The sequence below is a fragment of the Oncorhynchus gorbuscha genome, linkage group LG10 (assembly GCF_021184085.1).
Source record: "Oncorhynchus gorbuscha isolate QuinsamMale2020 ecotype Even-year linkage group LG10, OgorEven_v1.0, whole genome shotgun sequence".
Classification (NCBI taxonomy): domain Eukaryota; kingdom Metazoa; phylum Chordata; class Actinopteri; order Salmoniformes; family Salmonidae; genus Oncorhynchus; species Oncorhynchus gorbuscha.
The window spans coordinates 6,877,532-6,898,648 of record NC_060182.1 but is presented as its reverse complement, the minus strand read 5'-3'; the positions used below and the strand labels follow the sequence as shown (position 1 = coordinate 6,898,648).

The window sequence follows — 21,117 nt, the reverse complement described above, 5'->3', positions numbered from 1 at the left end:
GCTAGAAGTCGCTAAATGACATCATCACATAATTTTCATAATTGGCCAAGTGGATGTAATTGTGATTGACGCTGTAGGAGAGAGGAATAACGTCGCGGGAGAGACAAAAAGTGAGTAAAAAACACCCTAAGTATGTTTAGAACTAAAATTGAACTTTCTTCTGTCGATTCTTGTCTTTTTTCTGAATACTCACTAAATATAGCGACAAAGTCGCTAAGTTGGCAACACTGGTGAGAGGTGGGTAGCGAGATATCAGTAATCAATTGTAATCACATACTATTTCTGTCACGAGATATGAGTAAACATTCAGAATCATACACTATTTCTTCATAATGTTGGTCGTTCGAGGACACTGCATTTCTCATTTGGCTCTCGAGCTTAAAAATGGTAAAAACGTCTGAAACAGCATAGTAAGTCTTAACTCGTTAAAAAAAAAAACTTCTAAAATTAAATTGCAGTGCCGTGACCCGGATTCGAACCGGGGTTGCTGCGACCACAACGCAGAGTACTAACCACTATACGATCACGGCTGGCTTGAAGAGCTGACTTTGTAAAGCCTACATAGGCTGTGAAAGTGATGTGCACAAGCTGGCTAAACTCTTTTCATTTTGGTCTCGATAATGAATAAACTGAAGAAACAGTGGAGCTTTACACAGTCGGTAGGTTTTTTCACATTCGAAAAGTGCCCTTTTTCCGTGACATTGGAATATCTCAATTGCATCCTCCTCACGTCATCTAATTCTCTAAACCCATTGGTGAGAAAACCTGAGTGCCCTCCCCTCTGACCTTCTCCACCAATGTGAACAATAAAAAGGTACTGCTGAGATTTGAACTCAGGATCTCCTGTTTACTAGACAGGCACTTTAACCAACTAAGCCACAGCACCCATAAAAGTCATATATGTTGCAGATGTGAACACCCACACCTATTTGAATCAAACCAGTCTCATTAATTTAACCCACATCTCTGTTTAGCAAAATCGCATCACAAAAGAGATGTCTTTTACTAATATTGGAAACAATACAGACAACTTCAATTGTCTAGCAACAGGGTTTCTTAAGCTACGTTTCGGGACGCAAAGTGGGCCTGAGCATGTGAGAGGTAGTGTTGCCAAATCCTCAGTAAGGAAAGTAGCTATTGGTGGTCCTAAAAGTAGCTAGAAGTCGCTAAATGACATCATCACATAATTTTCATAATTGGCCGAGTGGATGTAATTGTGATTGACGCTGTAGGAGAGAGGAATAACGTCGCGGGAGAGACAAAAAGTGAGTAAAAAACACCCTAAGTATGTTTAGAACTAAAATTGAACTTTCTTCTGTCGATTCTTGTCTTTTTTCTGAATACTCACTAAATATAGCGACAAAGTCGCTAAGTTGGCAACACTGGTGAGAGGTGGGTAGCGAGATATCAGTAATCAATTGTAATCACATACTATTTCTGTCACGAGATATGAGTAAACATTCAGAATCATACACTATTTCTTCATAATGTTGGTCGTTCGAGGACACTGCATTTCTCATTTGGCTCTCGAGCTTAAAAATGGTAAAAACGTCTGAAACAGCATAGTAAGTCTTAACTCGTTAAAAAAAAATCTAAAATTAAATTGCAGTGCCGTGACCCGGATTCGAACCGGGGTTGCTGCGACCACAACGCAGAGTACTAACCACTATACGATCACGGCTGGCTTGAAGAGCTGACTTTGTAAAGCCTACATAGGCTGTGAAAGTGATGTGCACAAGCTGGGGTTGCTGCGACCACAACGCAGAGTACTAACCACTATACGATCACGGCTGGCTTGAAGAGCTGACTTTGTAAAGCCTACATAGGCTGTGAAAGTGATGTGCACAAGCTGGCTAAACTCTTTTCATTTTGGTCTCGATAATGAATAAACTGAAGAAACAGTGGAGCTTTACACAGTCGGTAGGTTTTTTCACATTCGAAAAGTGCCCTTTTTCCGTGACATTGGAATATCTCAATTGCATCCTCCTCACGTCATCTAATTCTCTAAACCCATTGGTGAGAAAACCTGAGTGCCCTCCCCTCTGACCTTCTCCACCAATGTGAACAATAAAAAGGTACTGCTGAGATTTGAACTCAGGATCTCCTGTTTACTAGACAGGCACTTTAACCAACTAAGCCACAGCACCCATAAAAGTCATATATGTTGCAGATGTGAACACCCACACCTATTTGAATCAAACCAGTCTCATTAATTTAACCCACATCTCTGTTTAGCAAAATCGCATCACAAAAGAGATGTCTTTTACTAATATTGGAAACAATACAGACAACTTCAATTGTCTAGCAACAGGGTTTCTTAAGCTACGTTTCGGGACGCAAAGTGGGCCTGAGCATGTGAGAGGTAGTGTTGCCAAATCCTCAGTAAGGAAAGTAGCTATTGGTGGTCCTAAAAGTAGCTAGAAGTCGCTAAATGACATCATCACATAATTTTCATAATTGGCCAAGTGGATGTAATTGTGATTGACGCTGTAGGAGAGAGGAATAACGTCGCGGGAGAGACAAAAAGTGAGTAAAAAACACCCTAAGTATGTTTAGAACTAAAATTGAACTTTCTTCTGTCGATTCTTGTCTTTTTTCTGAATACTCACTAAATATAGCGACAAAGTCGCTAAGTTGGCAACACTGGTGAGAGGTGGGTAGCGAGATATCAGTAATCAATTGTAATCACATACTATTTCTGTCACGAGATATGAGTAAACATTCAGAATCATACACTATTTCTTCATAATGTTGGTCGTTCGAGGACACTGCATTTCTCATTTGGCTCTCGAGCTTAAAAATGGTAAAAACGTCTGAAACAGCATAGTAAGTCTTAACTCGTTAAAAAAAAACTTCTAAAATTAAATTGCAGTGCCGTGACCCGGATTCGAACCGGGGTTGCTGCGACCACAACGCAGAGTACTAACCACTATACGATCACGGCTGGCTTCAAGAGCTGACTTTGTAAAGCCTACATAGGCTGTGAAAGTGATGTGCACAAGCTGGCTAAACTCTTTTCATTTTGGTCTCGATAATGAATAAACTGAAGAAACAGTGGAGCTTTACACAGTCGGTAGGTTTTTTCACATTCGAAAAGTGCCCTTTTTCCGTGACATTGGAATATCTCAATTGCATCCTCCTCACGTCATCTAATTCTCTAAACCCATTGGTGAGAAAACCTGAGTGCCCTCCCCTCTGACCTTCTCCACCAATGTGAACAATAAAAAGGTACTGCTGAGATTTGAACTCAGGATCTCCTGTTTACTAGACAGGCACTTTAACCAACTAAGCCACAGCACCCATAAAAGTCATATATGTTGCAGATGTGAACACCCACACCTATTTGAATCAAACCAGTCTCATTAATTTAACCCACATCTCTGTTTAGCAAAATCGCATCACAAAAGAGATGTCTTTTACTAATATTGGAAACAATACAGACAACTTCAATTGTCTAGCAACAGGGTTTCTTAAGCTACGTTTCGGGACGCAAAGTGGGCCTGAGCATGTGAGAGGTAGTGTTGCCAAATCCTCAGTAAGGAAAGTAGCTATTGGTGGTCCTAAAAGTAGCTAGAAGTCGCTAAATGACATCATCACATAATTTTCATAATTGGCCAGTGGATGTAATTGTGATTGACGCTGTAGGAGAGAGGAATAACGTCGCGGGAGAGAAAAAGTGAGTAAAAAACACCCTAAGTATGTTTAGAACTAAAATTGAACTTTCTTCTGTCGATTCTTGTCTTTTTTCTGAATACTCACTAAATATAGCGACAAAGTCGCTAAGTTGGCAACACTGGTGAGAGGTGGGTAGCGAGATATCAGTAATCAATTGTAATCACATACTATTTCTGTCACGAGATATGAGTAAACATTCAGAATCATACACTATTTCTTCATAATGTTGGTCGTTCGAGGACACTGCATTTCTCATTTGGCTCTCGAGCTTAAAAATGGTAAAAACGTCTGAAACAGCATAGTAAGTCTTAACTCGTTAAAAAAAAACATCTAAAATTAAATTGCAGTGCCGTGACCCGGATTCGAACCGGGGTTGCTGCGACCACAACGCAGAGTACTAACCACTATACGATCACGGCTGGCTTGAAGAGCTGACTTTGTAAAGCCTACATAGGCTGTGAAAGTGATGTGCACAAGCTGGGGTTGCTGCGACCACAACGCAGAGTACTAACCACTATACGATCACGGCTGGCTTGAAGAGCTGACTTTGTAAAGCCTACATAGGCTGTGAAAGTGATGTGCACAAGCTGGCTAAACTCTTTTCATTTTGGTCTCGATAATGAATAAACTGAAGAAACAGTGGAGCTTTACACAGTCGGTAGGTTTTTTCACATTCGAAAAGTGCCCTTTTTCCGTGACATTGGAATATCTCAATTGCATCCTCCTCACGTCATCTAATTCTCTAAACCCATTGGTGAGAAAACCTGAGTGCCCTCCCCTCTGACCTTCTCCACCAATGTGAACAATAAAAAGGTACTGCTGAGATTTGAACTCAGGATCTCCTGTTTACTAGACAGGCACTTTAACCAACTAAGCCACAGCACCCATAAAAGTCATATATGTTGCAGATGTGAACACCCACACCTATTTGAATCAAACCAGTCTCATTAATTTAACCCACATCTCTGTTTAGCAAAATCGCATCACAAAAGAGATGTCTTTTACTAATATTGGAAACAATACAGACAACTTCAATTGTCTAGCAACAGGGTTTCTTAAGCTACGTTTCGGGACGCAAAGTGGGCCTGAGCATGTGAGAGGTAGTGTTGCCAAATCCTCAGTAAGGAAAGTAGCTATTGGTGGTCCTAAAAGTAGCTAGAAGTCGCTAAATGACATCATCACATAATTTTCATAATTGGCCAAGTGGATGTAATTGTGATTGACGCTGTAGGAGAGAGGAATAACGTCGCGGGAGAGACAAAAAGTGAGTAAAAAACACCCTAAGTATGTTTAGAACTAAAATTGAACTTTCTTCTGTCGATTCTTGTCTTTTTTCTGAATACTCACTAAATATAGCGACAAAGTCGCTAAGTTGGCAACACTGGTGAGAGGTGGGTAGCGAGATATCAGTAATCAATTGTAATCACATACTATTTCTGTCACGAGATATGAGTAAACATTCAGAATCATACACTATTTCTTCATAATGTTGGTCGTTCGAGGACACTGCATTTCTCATTTGGCTCTCGAGCTTAAAAATGGTAAAAACGTCTGAAACAGCATAGTAAGTCTTAACTCGTTAAAAAAAAACTTAAAATTAAATAAAATTAAATTGCAGTGCCGTGACCCGGATTCGAACCGGGGTTGCTGCGACCACAACGCAGAGTACTAACCACTATACGATCACGGCTGGCTTGAAGAGCTGACTTTGTAAAGCCTACATAGGCTGTGAAAGTGATGTGCACAAGCTGGCTAAACTCTTTTCATTTTGGTCTCGATAATGAATAAACTGAAGAAACAGTGGAGCTTTACACAGTCGGTAGGTTTTTTCACATTCGAAAAGTGCCCTTTTTCCGTGACATTGGAATATCTCAATTGCATCCTCCTCACGTCATCTAATTCTCTAAACCCATTGGTGAGAAAACCTGAGTGCCCTCCCCTCTGACCTTCTCCACCAATGTGAACAATAAAAAGGTACTGCTGAGATTTGAACTCAGGATCTCCTGTTTACTAGACAGGCACTTTAACCAACTAAGCCACAGCACCCATAAAAGTCATATATGTTGCAGATGTGAACACCCACACCTATTTGAATCAAACCAGTCTCATTAATTTAACCCACATCTCTGTTTAGCAAAATCGCATCACAAAAGAGATGTCTTTTACTAATATTGGAAACAATACAGACAACTTCAATTGTCTAGCAACAGGGTTTCTTAAGCTACGTTTCGGGACGCAAAGTGGGCCTGAGCATGTGAGAGGTAGTGTTGCCAAATCCTCAGTAAGGAAAGTAGCTATTGGTGGTCCTAAAAGTAGCTAGAAGTCGCTAAATGACATCATCACATAATTTTCATAATTGGCCAAGTGGATGTAATTGTGATTGACGCTGTAGGAGAGAGGAATAACGTCGCGGGAGAGACAAAAAGTGAGTAAAAAACACCCTAAGTATGTTTAGAACTAAAATTGAACTTTCTTCTGTCGATTCTTGTCTTTTTTCTGAATACTCACTAAATATAGCGACAAAGTCGCTAAGTTGGCAACACTGGTGAGAGGTGGGTAGCGAGATATCAGTAATCAATTGTAATCACATACTATTTCTGTCACGAGATATGAGTAAACATTCAGAATCATACACTATTTCTTCATAATGTTGGTCGTTCGAGGACACTGCATTTCTCATTTGGCTCTCGAGCTTAAAAATGGTAAAAACGTCTGAAACAGCATAGTAAGTCTTAACTCGTTAAAAAAAAACATCTAAAATTAAATTGCAGTGCCGTGACCCGGATTCGAAAATACTAAACTTGATCAGTGGCTTGAAGAGCTGACTTTGAAAGCCTACATAGGCTGTGAAAGTGATGTGCACAAGGGGGTTGCTGCGACCACAACGCAGAGTACTAACCACTATACGATCACGGCTGGCTTGAAGAGCTGACTTTGTAAAGCCTACATAGGCTGTGAAAGTGATGTGCACAAGCTGGCTAAACTCTTTTCATTTTGGTCTCGATAATGAATAAACTGAAGAAACAGTGGAGCTTTACACAGTCGGTAGGTTTTTTCACATTCGAAAAGTGCCCTTTTTCCGTGACATTGGAATATCTCAATTGCATCCTCCTCACGTCATCTAATTCTCTAAACCCATTGGTGAGAAAACCTGAGTGCCCTCCCCTCTGACCTTCTCCACCAATGTGAACAATAAAAAGGTACTGCTGAGATTTGAACTCAGGATCTCCTGTTTACTAGACAGGCACTTTAACCAACTAAGCCACAGCACCCATAAAAGTCATATATGTTGCAGATGTGAACACCCACACCTATTTGAATCAAACCAGTCTCATTAATTTAACCCACATCTCTGTTTAGCAAAATCGCATCACAAAAGAGATGTCTTTTACTAATATTGGAAACAATACAGACAACTTCAATTGTCTAGCAACAGGGTTTCTTAAGCTACGTTTCGGGACGCAAAGTGGGCCTGAGCATGTGAGAGGTAGTGTTGCCAAATCCTCAGTAAGGAAAGTAGCTATTGGTGGTCCTAAAAGTAGCTAGAAGTCGCTAAATGACATCATCACATAATTTTCATAATTGGCCAAGTGGATGTAATTGTGATTGACGCTGTAGGAGAGAGGAATAACGTCGCGGGAGAGACAAAAAGTGAGTAAAAAACACCCTAAGTATGTTTAGAACTAAAATTGAACTTTCTTCTGTCGATTCTTGTCTTTTTTCTGAATACTCACTAAATATAGCGACAAAGTCGCTAAGTTGGCAACACTGGTGAGAGGTGGGTAGCGAGATATCAGTAATCAATTGTAATCACATACTATTTCTGTCACGAGATATGAGTAAACATTCAGAATCATACACTATTTCTTCATAATGTTGGTCGTTCGAGGACACTGCATTTCTCATTTGGCTCTCGAGCTTAAAAATGGTAAAAACGTCTGAAACAGCATAGTAAGTCTTAACTCGTTAAAAAAAAACTCTAAAATTAAATTGCAGTGCCGTGACCCGGATTCGAACCGGGGTTGCTGCGACCACAACGCAGAGTACTAACCACTATACGATCACGGCTGGCTTGAAGAGCTGACTTTGTAAAGCCTACATAGGCTGTGAAAGTGATGTGCACAAGCTGGCTAAACTCTTTTCATTTTGGTCTCGATAATGAATAAACTGAAGAAACAGTGGAGCTTTACACAGTCGGTAGGTTTTTTCACATTCGAAAAGTGCCCTTTTTCCGTGACATTGGAATATCTCAATTGCATCCTCCTCACGTCATCTAATTCTCTAAACCCATTGGTGAGAAAACCTGAGTGCCCTCCCCTCTGACCTTCTCCACCAATGTGAACAATAAAAAGGTACTGCTGAGATTTGAACTCAGGATCTCCTGTTTACTAGACAGGCACTTTAACCAACTAAGCCACAGCACCCATAAAAGTCATATATGTTGCAGATGTGAACACCCACACCTATTTGAATCAAACCAGTCTCATTAATTTAACCCACATCTCTGTTTAGCAAAATCGCATCACAAAAGAGATGTCTTTTACTAATATTGGAAACAATACAGACAACTTCAATTGTCTAGCAACAGGGTTTCTTAAGCTACGTTTCGGGACGCAAAGTGGGCCTGAGCATGTGAGAGGTAGTGTTGCCAAATCCTCAGTAAGGAAAGTAGCTATTGGTGGTCCTAAAAGTAGCTAGAAGTCGCTAAATGACATCATCACATAATTTTCATAATTGGCCAAGTGGATGTAATTGTGATTGACGCTGTAGGAGAGAGGAATAACGTCGCGGGAGAGACAAAAAGTGAGTAAAAACACCCTAAGTATGTTTAGAACTAAAATGGAACTTTCTTCTGTCGATTCTTGTCTTTTTTCTGAATACTCACTAAATATAGCGACAAAGTCGCTAAGTTGGCAACACTGGTGAGAGATGGGTAGCGAGATATCAGTAATCAATTGTAATCACATATTTCTGTCTACGAGATATGAGTAAACATTCAGAATCATACACTATTTCTTCATAATGTTGGTCGTTCGAGGACACTGCATTTCTCATTTGGCTCTCGAGCTTAAAAATGGTAAAAACGTCTGAAACAGCATAGTAAGTCTTAACTCGTTAAAAAAAAACATCTAAAATTAAATTGCAGTGCCGTGACCCGGATTCGAACCGGGGTTGCTGCGACCACAACGCAGAGTACTAACCACTATACGATCACGGCTGGCTTGAAGAGCTGACTTTGTAAAGCCTACATAGGCTGTGAAAGTGATGTGCACAAGCTGGCTAAACTCTTTTCATTTTGGTCTCGATAATGAATAAACTGAAGAAACAGTGGAGCTTTACACAGTCGGTAGGTTTTTTCACATTCGAAAAGTGCCCTTTTTCCGTGACATTGGAATATCTCAATTGCATCCTCCTCACGTCATCTAATTCTCTAAACCCATTGGTGAGAAAACCTGAGTGCCCTCCCCTCTGACCTTCTCCACCAATGTGAACAATAAAAAGGTACTGCTGAGATTTGAACTCAGGATCTCCTGTTTACTAGACAGGCACTTTAACCAACTAAGCCACAGCACCCATAAAAGTCATATATGTTGCAGATGTGAACACCCACACCTATTTGAATCAAACCAGTCTCATTAATTTAACCCACATCTCTGTTTAGCAAAATCGCATCACAAAAGAGATGTCTTTTACTAATATTGGAAACAATACAGACAACTTCAATTGTCTAGCAACAGGGTTTCTTAAGCTACGTTTCGGGACGCAAAGTGGGCCTGAGCATGTGAGAGGTAGTGTTGCCAAATCCTCAGTAAGGAAAGTAGCTATTGGTGGTCCTAAAAGTAGCTAGAAGTCGCTAAATGACATCATCACATAATTTTCATAATTGGCCAAGTGGATGTAATTGTGATTGACGCTGTAGGAGAGAGGAATAACGTCGCGGGAGAGACAAAAAGTGAGTAAAAAACACCCTAAGTATGTTTAGAACTAAAATTGAACTTTCTTCTGTCGATTCTTGTCTTTTTTCTGAATACTCACTAAATATAGCGACAAAGTCGCTAAGTTGGCAACACTGGTGAGAGGTGGGTAGCGAGATATCAGTAATCAATTGTAATCACATACTATTTCTGTCACGAGATATGAGTAAACATTCAGAATCATACACTATTTCTTCATAATGTTGGTCGTTCGAGGACACTGCATTTCTCATTTGGCTCTCGAGCTTAAAAATGGTAAAAACGTCTGAAACAGCATAGTAAGTCTTAACTCGTTAAAAAAAACATCTAAAATTAAATTGCAGTGCCGTGACCCGGATTCGAACCGGGGTTGCTGCGACCACAACGCAGAGTACTAACCACTATACGATCACGGCTGGCTTGAAGAGCTGACTTTGTAAAGCCTACATAGGCTGTGAAAGTGATGTGCACAAGCTGGCTAAACTCTTTTCATTTTGGTCTCGATAATGAATAAACTGAAGAAACAGTGGAGCTTTACACAGTCGGTAGGTTTTTTCACATTCGAAAAGTGCCCTTTTTCCGTGACATTGGAATATCTCAATTGCATCCTCCTCACGTCATCTAATTCTCTAAACCCATTGGTGAGAAAACCTGAGTGCCCTCCCCTCTGACCTTCTCCACCAATGTGAACAATAAAAAGGTACTGCTGAGATTTGAACTCAGGATCTCCTGTTTACTAGACAGGCACTTTAACCAACTAAGCCACAGCACCCATAAAAGTCATATATGTTGCAGATGTGAACACCCACACCTATTTGAATCAAACCAGTCTCATTAATTTAACCCACATCTCTGTTTAGCAAAATCGCATCACAAAAGAGATGTCTTTTACTAATATTGGAAACAATACAGACAACTTCAATTGTCTAGCAACAGGGTTTCTTAAGCTACGTTTCGGGACGCAAAGTGGGCCTGAGCATGTGAGAGGTAGTGTTGCCAAATCCTCAGTAAGGAAAGTAGCTATGGTGGTCCTAAAAGTAGCTAGAAGTCGCTAAATGACATCATCACATAATTTTCATAATTGGCCAGTGGATGTAATTGTGATTGACGCTGTAGGAGAGAGGAATAACGTCGCGGGAGAGACAAAAAGTGAGTAAAAAACACCCTAAGTATGTTTAGAACTAAAATTGAACTTTCTTCTGTCGATTCTTGTCTTTTTTCTGAATACTCACTAAATATAGCGACAAAGTCGCTAAGTTGGCAACACTGGTGAGAGGTGGGTAGCGAGATATCAGTAATCAATTGTAATCACATACTATTTCTGTCACGAGATATGAGTAAACATTCAGAATCATACACTATTTCTTCATAATGTTGGTCGTTCGAGGACACTGCATTTCTCATTTGGCTCTCGAGCTTAAAAATGGTAAAAACGTCTGAAACAGCATAGTAAGTCTTAACTCGTTAAAAAAAAACTTCTAAAATTAAATTGCAGTGCCGTGACCCGGATTCGAACCGGGGTTGCTGCGACCACAACGCAGAGTACTAACCACTATACGATCACGGCTGGCTTGAAGAGCTGACTTTGTAAAGCCTACATAGGCTGTGAAAGTGATGTGCACAAGCTGGCTAAACTCTTTTCATTTTGGTCTCGATAATGAATAAACTGAAGAAACAGTGGAGCTTTACACAGTCGGTAGGTTTTTTCACATTCGAAAAGTGCCCTTTTTCCGTGACATTGGAATATCTCAATTGCATCCTCCTCACGTCATCTAATTCTCTAAACCCATTGGTGAGAAAACCTGAGTGCCCTCCCCTCTGACCTTCTCCACCAATGTGAACAATAAAAAGGTACTGCTGAGATTTGAACTCAGGATCTCCTGTTTACTAGACAGGCACTTTAACCAACTAAGCCACAGCACCCATAAAAGTCATATATGTTGCAGATGTGAACACCCACACCTATTTGAATCAAACCAGTCTCATTAATTTAACCCACATCTCTGTTTAGCAAAATCGCATCACAAAGATGTCTTTTACTAATATTGGAAACAATACAGACAACTTCAATTGTCTAGCAACAGGGTTTCTTAAGCTACGTTTCGGGACGCAAAGTGGGCCTGAGCATGTGAGAGGTAGTGTTGCCAAATCCTCAGTAAGGAAAGTAGCTATTGGTGGTCCTAAAAGTAGCTAGAAGTCGCTAAATGACATCATCACATAATTTTCATAATTGGCCAAGTGGATGTAATTGTGATTGACGCTGTAGGAGAGAGGAATAACGTCGCGGGAGAGACAAAAAGTGAGTAAAAAACACCCTAAGTATGTTTAGAACTAAAATTGAACTTTCTTCTGTCGATTCTTGTCTTTTTTCTGAATACTCACTAAATATAGCGACAAAGTCGCTAAGTTGGCAACACTGGTGAGAGGTGGGTAGCGAGATATCAGTAATCAATTGTAATCACATACTATTTCTGTCACGAGATATGAGTAAACATTCAGAATCATACACTATTTCTTCATAATGTTGGTCGTTCGAGGACACTGCATTTCTCATTTGGCTCTCGAGCTTAAAAATGGTAAAAACGTCTGAAACAGCATAGTAAGTCTTAACTCGTTAAAAAAAAAAATTAAATTGCATCTAAAATTAAATTGCAGTGCCGTGACCCGGATTCGAACCGGGGTTGCTGCGACCACAACGCAGAGTACTAACCACTATACGATCACGGCTGGCTTGAAGAGCTGACTTTGTAAAGCCTACATAGGCTGTGAAAGTGATGTGCACAAGCTGGCTAAACTCTTTTCATTTTGGTCTCGATAATGAATAAACTGAAGAAACAGTGGAGCTTTACACAGTCGGTAGGTTTTTTCACATTCGAAAAGTGCCCTTTTTCCGTGACATTGGAATATCTCAATTGCATCCTCCTCACGTCATCTAATTCTCTAAACCCATTGGTGAGAAAACCTGAGTGCCCTCCCCTCTGACCTTCTCCACCAATGTGAACAATAAAAAGGTACTGCTGAGATTTGAACTCAGGATCTCCTGTTTACTAGACAGGCACTTTAACCAACTAAGCCACAGCACCCATAAAAGTCATATATGTTGCAGATGTGAACACCCACACCTATTTGAATCAAACCAGTCTCATTAATTTAACCCACATCTCTGTTTAGCAAAATCGCATCACAAAAGAGATGTCTTTTACTAATATTGGAAACAATACAGACAACTTCAATTGTCTAGCAACAGGGTTTCTTAAGCTACGTTTCGGGACGCAAAGTGGGCCTGAGCATGTGAGAGGTAGTGTTGCCAAATCCTCAGTAAGGAAAGTAGCTATTGGTGGTCCTAAAAGTAGCTAGAAGTCGCTAAATGACATCATCACATAATTTTCATAATTGGCCAAGTGGATGTAATTGTGATTGACGCTGTAGGAGAGAGGAATAACGTCGCGGGAGAGACAAAAAGTGAGTAAAAAACACCCTAAGTATGTTTAGAACTAAAATTGAACTTTCTTCTGTCGATTCTTGTCTTTTTTCTAATACTCACTAAATATAGCGACAAAGTCGCTAAGTTGGCAACACTGGTGAGAGGTGGGTAGCGAGATATCAGTAATCAATTGTAATCACATACTATTTCTGTCACGAGATATGAGTAAACATTCAGAATCATACACTATTTCTTCATAATGTTGGTCGTTCGAGGACACTGCATTTCTCATTTGGCTCTCGAGCTTAAAAATGGTAAAAACGTCTGAAACAGCATAGTAAGTCTTAACTCGTTAAAAAAAAAACTTCTAAAATTAAATTGCAGTGCCGTGACCCGGATTCGAACCGGGGTTGCTGCGACCACAACGCAGAGTACTAACCACTATACGATCACGGCTGGCTTGAAGAGCTGACTTTGTAAAGCCTACATAGGCTGTGAAAGTGATGTGCACAAGCTGGCTAAACTCTTTTCATTTTGGTCTCGATAATGAATAAACTGAAGAAACAGTGGAGCTTTACACAGTCGGTAGGTTTTTTCACATTCGAAAAGTGCCCTTTTTCCGTGACATTGGAATATCTCAATTGCATCCTCCTCACGTCATCTAATTCTCTAAACCCATTGGTGAGAAAACCTGAGTGCCCTCCCCTCTGACCTTCTCCACCAATGTGAACAATAAAAAGGTACTGCTGAGATTTGAACTCAGGATCTCCTGTTTACTAGACAGGCACTTTAACCAACTAAGCCACAGCACCCATAAAAGTCATATATGTTGCAGATGTGAACACCCACACCTATTTGAATCAAACCAGTCTCATTAATTTAACCCACATCTCTGTTTAGCAAAATCGCATCACAAAAGAGATGTCTTTTACTAATATTGGAAACAATACAGACAACTTCAATTGTCTAGCAACAGGGTTTCTTAAGCTACGTTTCGGGACGCAAAGTGGGCCTGAGCATGTGAGAGGTAGTGTTGCCAAATCCTCAGTAAGGAAAGTAGCTATTGGTGGTCCTAAAAGTAGCTAGAAGTCGCTAAATGACATCATCACATAATTTTCATAATTGGCCGAGTGGATGTAATTGTGATTGACGCTGTAGGAGAGAGGAATAACGTCGCGGGAGAGACAAAAAGTGAGTAAAAAACACCCTAAGTATGTTTAGAACTAAAATTGAACTTTCTTCTGTCGATTCTTGTCTTTTTTCTGAATACTCACTAAATATAGCGACAAAGTCGCTAAGTTGGCAACACTGGTGAGAGGTGGGTAGCGAGATATCAGTAATCAATTGTAATCACATACTATTTCTGTCACGAGATATGAGTAAACATTCAGAATCATACACTATTTCTTCATAATGTTGGTCGTTCGAGGACACTGCATTTCTCATTTGGCTCTCGAGCTTAAAAATGGTAAAAACGTCTGAAACAGCATAGTAAGTCTTAACTCGTTAAAAAAAACTTCTAAAATTAAATTGCAGTGCCGTGACCCGGATTCGAACCGGGGTTGCTGCGACCACAACGCAGAGTACTAACCACTATACGATCACGGCTGGCTTGAAGAGCTGACTTTGTAAAGCCTACATAGGCTGTGAAAGTGATGTGCACAAGCTGGCTAAACTCTTTTCATTTTGGTCTCGATAATGAATAAACTGAAGAAACAGTGGAGCTTTACACAGTCGGTAGGTTTTTTCACATTCGAAAAGTGCCCTTTTTCCGTGACATTGGAATATCTCAATTGCATCCTCCTCACGTCATCTAATTCTCTAAACCCATTGGTGAGAAAACCTGAGTGCCCTCCCCTCTGACCTTCTCCACCAATGTGAACAATAAAAAGGTACTGCTGAGATTTGAACTCAGGATCTCCTGTTTACTAGACAGGCACTTTAACCAACTAAGCCACAGCACCCATAAAAGTCATATATGTTGCAGATGTGAACACCCACACCTATTTGAATCAAACCAGTCTCATTAATTTAACCCACATCTCTGTTTAGCAAAATCGCATCACAAAAGAGATGTCTTTTACTAATATTGGAAACAATACAGACAACTTCAATTGTCTAGCAACAGGGTTTCTTAAGCTACGTTTCGGGACGCAAAGTGGGCCTGAGCATGTGAGAGGTAGTGTTGCCAAATCCTCAGTAAGGAAAGTAGCTATTGGTGGTCCTAAAAGTAGCTAGAAGTCGCTAAATGACATCATCACATAATTTTCATAATTGGCCAAGTGGATGTAATTGTGATTGACGCTGTAGGAGAGAGGAATAACGTCGCGGGAGAGACAAAAAGTGAGTAAAAAACACCCTAAGTATGTTTAGAACTAAAATTGAACTTTCTTCTGTCGATTCTTGTCTTTTTTCTGAATACTCACTAAATATAGCGACAAAGTCGCTAAGTTGGCAACACTGGTGAGAGGTGGGTAGCGAGATATCAGTAATCAATTGTAATCACATACTACTTCTGTCACGAGATATGAGTAAACATTCAGAATCATACACTATTTCTTCATAATGTTGGTCGTTCGAGGACACTGCATTTCTCATTTGGCTCTCGAGCTTAAAATGGTAAAAACGTCTGAAACAGCATAGTAAGTCTTAACTCGTTAAAAAAAAACTTCTAAAATTAAATTGCAGTGCCGTGACCCGGATTCGAACCGGGGTTGCTGCGACCACAACGCAGAGTACTAACCACTATACGATCACGGCTGGCTTCAAGAGCTGACTTTGTAAAGCCTACATAGGCTGTGAAAGTGATGTGCACAAGCTGGCTAAACTCTTTTCATTTTGGTCTCGATAATGAATAAACTGAAGAAACAGTGGAGCTTTACACAGTCGGTAGGTTTTTTCACATTCGAAAAGTGCCCTTTTTCCGTGACATTGGAATATCTCAATTGCATCCTCCTCACGTCATCTAATTCTCTAAACCCATTGGTGAGAAAACCTGAGTGCCCTCCCCTCTGACCTTCTCCACCAATGTGAACAATAAAAAGGTACTGCTGAGATTTGAACTCAGGATCTCCTGTTTACTAGACAGGCACTTTAACCAACTAAGCCACAGCACCCAAAAAGTCATATATGTTGCAGATGTGAACACCCACACCTATTTGAATCAAACCAGTCTCATTAATTTAACCCACATCTCTGTTTAGCAAAATCGCATCACAAAAGAGATGTCTTTTACTAATATTGGAAACAATACAGACAACTTCAATTGTCTAGCAACAGGGTTTCTTAAGCTACGTTTCGGGACGCAAAGTGGGCCTGAGCATGTGAGAGGTAGTGTTGCCAAATCCTCAGTAAGGAAAGTAGCTATTGGTGGTCCTAAAAGTAGCTAGAAGTCGCTAAATGACATCATCACATAATTTTCATAATTGGCCAAGTGGATGTAATTGTGATTGACGCTGTAGGAGAGAGGAATAACGTCGCGGGAGAGACAAAAAGTGAGTAAAAAACACCCTAAGTATGTTTAGAACTAAAATTGAACTTTCTTCTGTCGATTCTTGTCTTTTTTCTGAATACTCACTAAATATAGCGACAAAGTCGCTAAGTTGGCAACACTGGTGAGAGGTGGGTAGCGAGATATCAGTAATCAATTGTAATCACATACTATTTCTGTCACGAGATATGAGTAAACATTCAGAATCATACACTATTTCTTCATAATGTTGGTCGTTCGAGGACACTGCATTTCTCATTTGGCTCTCGAGCTTAAAAATGGTAAAAACGTCTGAAACAGCATAGTAAGTCTTAACTCGTTAAAAAAAAACTTCTAAAATTAAATTGCAGTGCCGTGACCCGGATTCGAACCGGGGTTGCTGCGACCACAACGCAGAGTACTAACCACTATACGATCACGGCTGGCTTCAAGAGCTGACTTTGTAAAGCCTACATAGGCTGTGAAAGTGATGTGCACAAGCTGGCTAAACTCTTTTCATTTTGGTCTCGATAATGAATAAACTGAAGAAACAGTGGAGCTTTACACAGTCGGTAGGTTTTTTCACATTCGAAAAGTGCCCTTTTTCCGTGACATTGGAATATCTCAATTGCATCCTCCTCACGTCATCTAATTCTCTAAACCCATTGGTGAGAAAACCTGAGTGCCCTCCCCTCTGACCTTCTCCACCAATGTGAACAATAAAAAGGTACTGCTGAGATTTGAACTCAGGATCTCCTGTTTACTAGACAGGCACTTTAACCAACTAAGCCACAGCACCCATAAAAGTCATATATGTTGCAGATGTGAACACCCACACCTATTTGAATCAAACCAGTCTCATTAATTTAACCCACATCTCTGTTTAGCAAAATCGCATCACAAAAGAGATGTCTTTTACTAATATTGGAAACAATACAGACAACTTCAATTGTCTAGCAACAGGGTTTCTTAAGCTACGTTTCGGGACGCAAAGTGGGCCTGAGCATGTGAGAGGTAGTGTTGCCAAATCCTCAGTAAGGAAAGTAGCTATTGGTGGTCCTAAAAGTAGCTAGAAGTCGCTAAATGACATCATCACATAATTTTCATAATTGGCCAAGTGGATGTAATTGTGATTGACGCTGTAGGAGAGAGGAATAACGTCGCGGGAGAGACAAAAAGTGAGTAAAAAACACCCTAAGTATGTTTAGAACTAAAATTGAACTTTCTTCTGTCGATTCTTGTCTTTTTTCTGAATACTCACTAAATATAGCGACAAAGTCGCTAAGTTGGCAACACTGGTGAGAGGTGGGTAGCGAGATATCAGTAATCAATTGTAATCACATACTATTTCTGTCACGAGATATGAGTAAACATTCAGAATCATACACTATTTCTTCATAATGTTGGTCGTTCGAGGACACTGCATTTCTCATTTGGCTCTCGAGCTTAAAAATGGTAAAAACGTCTGAAACAGCATAGTAAGTCTTAACTCGTTAAAAAAAAACTTCTAAAATTAAATTGCAGTGCCGTGACCCGGATTCGAACCGGGGTTGCTGCGACCACAACGCAGAGTACTAACCACTATACGATCACGGCTGGCTTCAAGAGCTGACTTTGTAAAGCCTACATAGGCTGTGAAAGTGATGTGCACAAGCTGGCTAAACTCTTTTCATTTTGGTCTCGATAATGAATAAACTGAAGAAACAGTGGAGCTTTACACAGTCGGTAGGTTTTTTCACATTCGAAAAGTGCCCTTTTTCCGTGACATTGGAATATCTCAATTGCATCCTCCTCACGTCATCTAATTCTCTAAACCCATTGGTGAGAAAACCTGAGTGCCCTCCCCTCTGACCTTCTCCACCAATGTGAACAATAAAAAGGTACTGCTGAGATTTGAACTCAGGATCTCCTGTTTACTAGACAGGCACTTTAACCAACTAAGCCACAGCACCCATAAAAGTCATATATGTTGCAGATGTGAACACCCACACCTATTTGAATCAAACCAGTCTCATTAATTTAACCCACATCTCTGTTTAGCAAAATCGCATCACAAAAGAGATGTCTTTTACTAATATTGGAAACAATACAGACAACTTCAATTGTCTAGCAACAGGGTTTCTTAAGCTACGTTTCGGGACGCAAAGTGGGCCTGAGCATGTGAGAGGTAGTGTTGCCAAATCCTCAGTAAGGAAAGTAGCTATTGGTGGTCCTAAAAGTAGCTAGAAGTCGCTAAATGACATCATCACATAATTTTCATAATTGGCCAAGTGGATGTAATTGTGATTGACGCTGTAGGAGAGAGGAATAACGTCGCGGGAGAGACAAAAAGTGAGTAAAAAACACCCTAAGTATGTTTAGAACTAAAATTGAACTTTCTTCTGTCGATTCTTGTCTTTTTTCTGAATACTCACTAAATATAGCGACAAAGTCGCTAAGTTGGCAACACTGGTGAGAGGTGGGTAGCGAGATATCAGTAATCAATTGTAATCACATACTATTTCTGTCACGAGATATGAGTAAACATTCAGAATCATACACTATTTCTTCATAATGTTGGTCGTTCGAGGACACTGCATTTCTCATTTGGCTCTCGAGCTTAAAAATGGTAAAAACGTCTGAAACAGCATAGTAAGTCTTAACTCGTAAAACATCTAAAATTAAATTGCAGTGCCGTGACCCGGATTCGAACCGGGGTTGCTGCGACCACAACGCAGAGTACTAACCACTATACGATCACGGCTGGCTTGAAGAGCTGACTTTGTAAAGCCTACATAGGCTGTGAAAGTGATGTGCACAAGCTGGCTAAACTCTTTTCATTTTGGTCTCGATAATGAATAAACTGAAGAAACAGTGGAGCTTTACACAGTCGGTAGGTTTTTTCACATTCGAAAAGTGCCCTTTTTCCGTGACATTGGAATATCTCAATTGCATCCTCCTCACGTCATCTAATTCTCTAAACCCATTGGTGAGAAAACCTGAGTGCCCTCCCCTCTGACCTTCTCCACCAATGTGAACAATAAAAAGGTACTGCTGAGATTTGAACTCAGGATCTCCTGTTTACTAGACAGGCACTTTAACCAACTAAGCCACAGCACCCATAAAAGTCATATATGTTGCAGATGTGAACACCCACACCTATTTGAATCAAACCAGTCTCATTAATTTAACCCACATCTCTGTTTAGCAAAATCGCATCACAAAAGAGATGTCTTTTACTAATATTGGAAACAATACAGACAACTTCAATTGTCTAGCAACAGGGTTTCTTAAGCTACGTTTCGGGACGCAAAGTGGGCCTGAGCATGTGAGAGGTAGTGTTGCCAAATCCTCAGTAAGGAAAGTAGCTATTGGTGGTCCTAAAAGTAGCTAGAAGTCGCTAAATGACATCATCACATAATTTTCATAATTGGCCAAGTGGATGTAATTGTGATTGACGCTGTAGGAGAGAGGAATAACGTCGCGGGAGAGACAAAAAGTGAGTAAAAAACACCCTAAGTATGTTTAGAACTAAAATTGAACTTTCTTCTGTCGATTCTTGTCTTTTTTCTGAATACTCACTAAATATAGCGACAAAGTCGCTAAGTTGGCAACACTGGTGAGAGGTGGGTAGCGAGATATCAGTAATCAATTGTAATCACATACTATTTCTGTCACGAGATATGAGTAAACATTCAGAATCATACACTATTTCTTCATAATGTTGGTCGTTCGAGGACACTGCATTTCTCATTTGGCTCTCGAGCTTAAAAATGGTAAAAACGTCTGAAACAGCATAGTAAGTCTTAACTCGTTAAAAAAAAAATTAAATTGCAGTGCATCTAAAATTAAATTGCAGTGCCGTGACCCGGATTCGAACCGGGGTTGCTGCGACCACAACGCAGAGTACTAACCACTATACGATCACGGCTGGCTTGAAGAGCTGACTTTGTAAAGCCTACATAGGCTGTGAAAGTGATGTGCACAAGCTGGCTAAACTCTTTTCATTTTGGTCTCGATAATGAATAAACTGAAGAAACAGTGGAGCTTTACACAGTCGGTAGGTTTTTTCACATTCGAAAAGTGCCCTTTTTCCGTGACATTGGAATATCTCAATTGCATCCTCCTCACGTCATCTAATTCTCTAAACCCATTGGTGAGAAAACCTGAGTGCCCTCCCCTCTGACCTTCTCCACCAATGTGAACAATAAAAAGGTACTGCTGAGATTTGAACTCAGGATCTCCTGTTTACTAGACAGGCACTTTAACCAACTAAGCCACAGCACCCATAAAAGTCATATATGTTGCAGATGTGAACACCCACACCTATTTGAATCAAACCAGTCTCATTAATTTAACCCACATCTCTGTTTAGCAAAATCGCATCACAAAAGAGATGTCTTTTACTAATATTGGAAACAATACAGACAACTTCAATTGTCTAGCAACAGGGTTTCTTAAGCTACGTTTCGGGACGCAAAGTGGGCCTGAGCATGTGAGAGGTAGTGTTGCCAAATCCTCAGTAAGGAAAGTAGCTATTGGTGGTCCTAAAAGTAGCTAGAAGTCGCTAAATGACATCATCACATAATTTTCATAATTGGCCAGTGGATGTAATT

General features: G+C 40.2%; 35 non-coding genes across 35 annotated transcripts; all 35 read right to left on the bottom strand.

Annotated features, from left to right (window-relative positions):
* Nucleotides 1–458: 458 nt before the first annotated feature.
* trnah-gug lies at nt 459–530 on the bottom strand. The gene has a single exon. It is a non-coding gene; the product is annotated as a tRNA-His (tRNA).
* A 282-nt stretch (nt 531–812) lies between these two features.
* On the bottom strand, nt 813–886 carry trnat-agu. Its single transcript has one exon. It is a non-coding gene; the product is annotated as a tRNA-Thr (tRNA).
* Nucleotides 887–1,609: 723 nt separating this feature from the next.
* trnah-gug lies at nt 1,610–1,681 on the bottom strand. The gene has a single exon. It is a non-coding gene; the product is annotated as a tRNA-His (tRNA).
* A 392-nt stretch (nt 1,682–2,073) lies between these two features.
* On the bottom strand, nt 2,074–2,147 carry trnat-agu. Its single transcript has one exon. It is a non-coding gene; the product is annotated as a tRNA-Thr (tRNA).
* Nucleotides 2,148–2,872: 725 nt separating this feature from the next.
* Nucleotides 2,873–2,944, bottom strand: trnah-gug. The gene has a single exon. It is a non-coding gene; the product is annotated as a tRNA-His (tRNA).
* A 282-nt stretch (nt 2,945–3,226) lies between these two features.
* Nucleotides 3,227–3,300, bottom strand: trnat-agu. Its single transcript has one exon. It is a non-coding gene; the product is annotated as a tRNA-Thr (tRNA).
* A 722-nt stretch (nt 3,301–4,022) lies between these two features.
* On the bottom strand, nt 4,023–4,094 carry trnah-gug. The gene has a single exon. It is a non-coding gene; the product is annotated as a tRNA-His (tRNA).
* A 392-nt stretch (nt 4,095–4,486) lies between these two features.
* Nucleotides 4,487–4,560, bottom strand: trnat-agu. Its single transcript has one exon. It is a non-coding gene; the product is annotated as a tRNA-Thr (tRNA).
* Nucleotides 4,561–5,293: 733 nt separating this feature from the next.
* On the bottom strand, nt 5,294–5,365 carry trnah-gug. The gene has a single exon. It is a non-coding gene; the product is annotated as a tRNA-His (tRNA).
* A 282-nt stretch (nt 5,366–5,647) lies between these two features.
* On the bottom strand, nt 5,648–5,721 carry trnat-agu. The gene has a single exon. It is a non-coding gene; the product is annotated as a tRNA-Thr (tRNA).
* Nucleotides 5,722–6,873: 1,152 nt separating this feature from the next.
* Nucleotides 6,874–6,947, bottom strand: trnat-agu. Its single transcript has one exon. It is a non-coding gene; the product is annotated as a tRNA-Thr (tRNA).
* Nucleotides 6,948–7,671: 724 nt separating this feature from the next.
* On the bottom strand, nt 7,672–7,743 carry trnah-gug. Its single transcript has one exon. It is a non-coding gene; the product is annotated as a tRNA-His (tRNA).
* Nucleotides 7,744–8,025: 282 nt separating this feature from the next.
* On the bottom strand, nt 8,026–8,099 carry trnat-agu. The gene has a single exon. It is a non-coding gene; the product is annotated as a tRNA-Thr (tRNA).
* A 722-nt stretch (nt 8,100–8,821) lies between these two features.
* On the bottom strand, nt 8,822–8,893 carry trnah-gug. The gene has a single exon. It is a non-coding gene; the product is annotated as a tRNA-His (tRNA).
* Nucleotides 8,894–9,175: 282 nt separating this feature from the next.
* Nucleotides 9,176–9,249, bottom strand: trnat-agu. The gene has a single exon. It is a non-coding gene; the product is annotated as a tRNA-Thr (tRNA).
* A 724-nt stretch (nt 9,250–9,973) lies between these two features.
* Nucleotides 9,974–10,045, bottom strand: trnah-gug. Its single transcript has one exon. It is a non-coding gene; the product is annotated as a tRNA-His (tRNA).
* Nucleotides 10,046–10,327: 282 nt separating this feature from the next.
* On the bottom strand, nt 10,328–10,401 carry trnat-agu. The gene has a single exon. It is a non-coding gene; the product is annotated as a tRNA-Thr (tRNA).
* Nucleotides 10,402–11,124: 723 nt separating this feature from the next.
* trnah-gug lies at nt 11,125–11,196 on the bottom strand. The gene has a single exon. It is a non-coding gene; the product is annotated as a tRNA-His (tRNA).
* Nucleotides 11,197–11,478: 282 nt separating this feature from the next.
* On the bottom strand, nt 11,479–11,552 carry trnat-agu. The gene has a single exon. It is a non-coding gene; the product is annotated as a tRNA-Thr (tRNA).
* Nucleotides 11,553–12,284: 732 nt separating this feature from the next.
* trnah-gug lies at nt 12,285–12,356 on the bottom strand. The gene has a single exon. It is a non-coding gene; the product is annotated as a tRNA-His (tRNA).
* Nucleotides 12,357–12,638: 282 nt separating this feature from the next.
* On the bottom strand, nt 12,639–12,712 carry trnat-agu. Its single transcript has one exon. It is a non-coding gene; the product is annotated as a tRNA-Thr (tRNA).
* Nucleotides 12,713–13,437: 725 nt separating this feature from the next.
* Nucleotides 13,438–13,509, bottom strand: trnah-gug. The gene has a single exon. It is a non-coding gene; the product is annotated as a tRNA-His (tRNA).
* Nucleotides 13,510–13,791: 282 nt separating this feature from the next.
* On the bottom strand, nt 13,792–13,865 carry trnat-agu. The gene has a single exon. It is a non-coding gene; the product is annotated as a tRNA-Thr (tRNA).
* Nucleotides 13,866–14,589: 724 nt separating this feature from the next.
* trnah-gug lies at nt 14,590–14,661 on the bottom strand. Its single transcript has one exon. It is a non-coding gene; the product is annotated as a tRNA-His (tRNA).
* A 282-nt stretch (nt 14,662–14,943) lies between these two features.
* Nucleotides 14,944–15,017, bottom strand: trnat-agu. Its single transcript has one exon. It is a non-coding gene; the product is annotated as a tRNA-Thr (tRNA).
* Nucleotides 15,018–15,741: 724 nt separating this feature from the next.
* Nucleotides 15,742–15,813, bottom strand: trnah-gug. The gene has a single exon. It is a non-coding gene; the product is annotated as a tRNA-His (tRNA).
* A 282-nt stretch (nt 15,814–16,095) lies between these two features.
* Nucleotides 16,096–16,169, bottom strand: trnat-agu. Its single transcript has one exon. It is a non-coding gene; the product is annotated as a tRNA-Thr (tRNA).
* Nucleotides 16,170–16,893: 724 nt separating this feature from the next.
* Nucleotides 16,894–16,965, bottom strand: trnah-gug. Its single transcript has one exon. It is a non-coding gene; the product is annotated as a tRNA-His (tRNA).
* A 282-nt stretch (nt 16,966–17,247) lies between these two features.
* trnat-agu lies at nt 17,248–17,321 on the bottom strand. Its single transcript has one exon. It is a non-coding gene; the product is annotated as a tRNA-Thr (tRNA).
* A 725-nt stretch (nt 17,322–18,046) lies between these two features.
* On the bottom strand, nt 18,047–18,118 carry trnah-gug. Its single transcript has one exon. It is a non-coding gene; the product is annotated as a tRNA-His (tRNA).
* Nucleotides 18,119–18,400: 282 nt separating this feature from the next.
* Nucleotides 18,401–18,474, bottom strand: trnat-agu. Its single transcript has one exon. It is a non-coding gene; the product is annotated as a tRNA-Thr (tRNA).
* Nucleotides 18,475–19,193: 719 nt separating this feature from the next.
* Nucleotides 19,194–19,265, bottom strand: trnah-gug. The gene has a single exon. It is a non-coding gene; the product is annotated as a tRNA-His (tRNA).
* Nucleotides 19,266–19,547: 282 nt separating this feature from the next.
* Nucleotides 19,548–19,621, bottom strand: trnat-agu. The gene has a single exon. It is a non-coding gene; the product is annotated as a tRNA-Thr (tRNA).
* A 739-nt stretch (nt 19,622–20,360) lies between these two features.
* trnah-gug lies at nt 20,361–20,432 on the bottom strand. The gene has a single exon. It is a non-coding gene; the product is annotated as a tRNA-His (tRNA).
* Nucleotides 20,433–20,714: 282 nt separating this feature from the next.
* On the bottom strand, nt 20,715–20,788 carry trnat-agu. The gene has a single exon. It is a non-coding gene; the product is annotated as a tRNA-Thr (tRNA).
* Nucleotides 20,789–21,117: the final 329 nt, after the last annotated feature.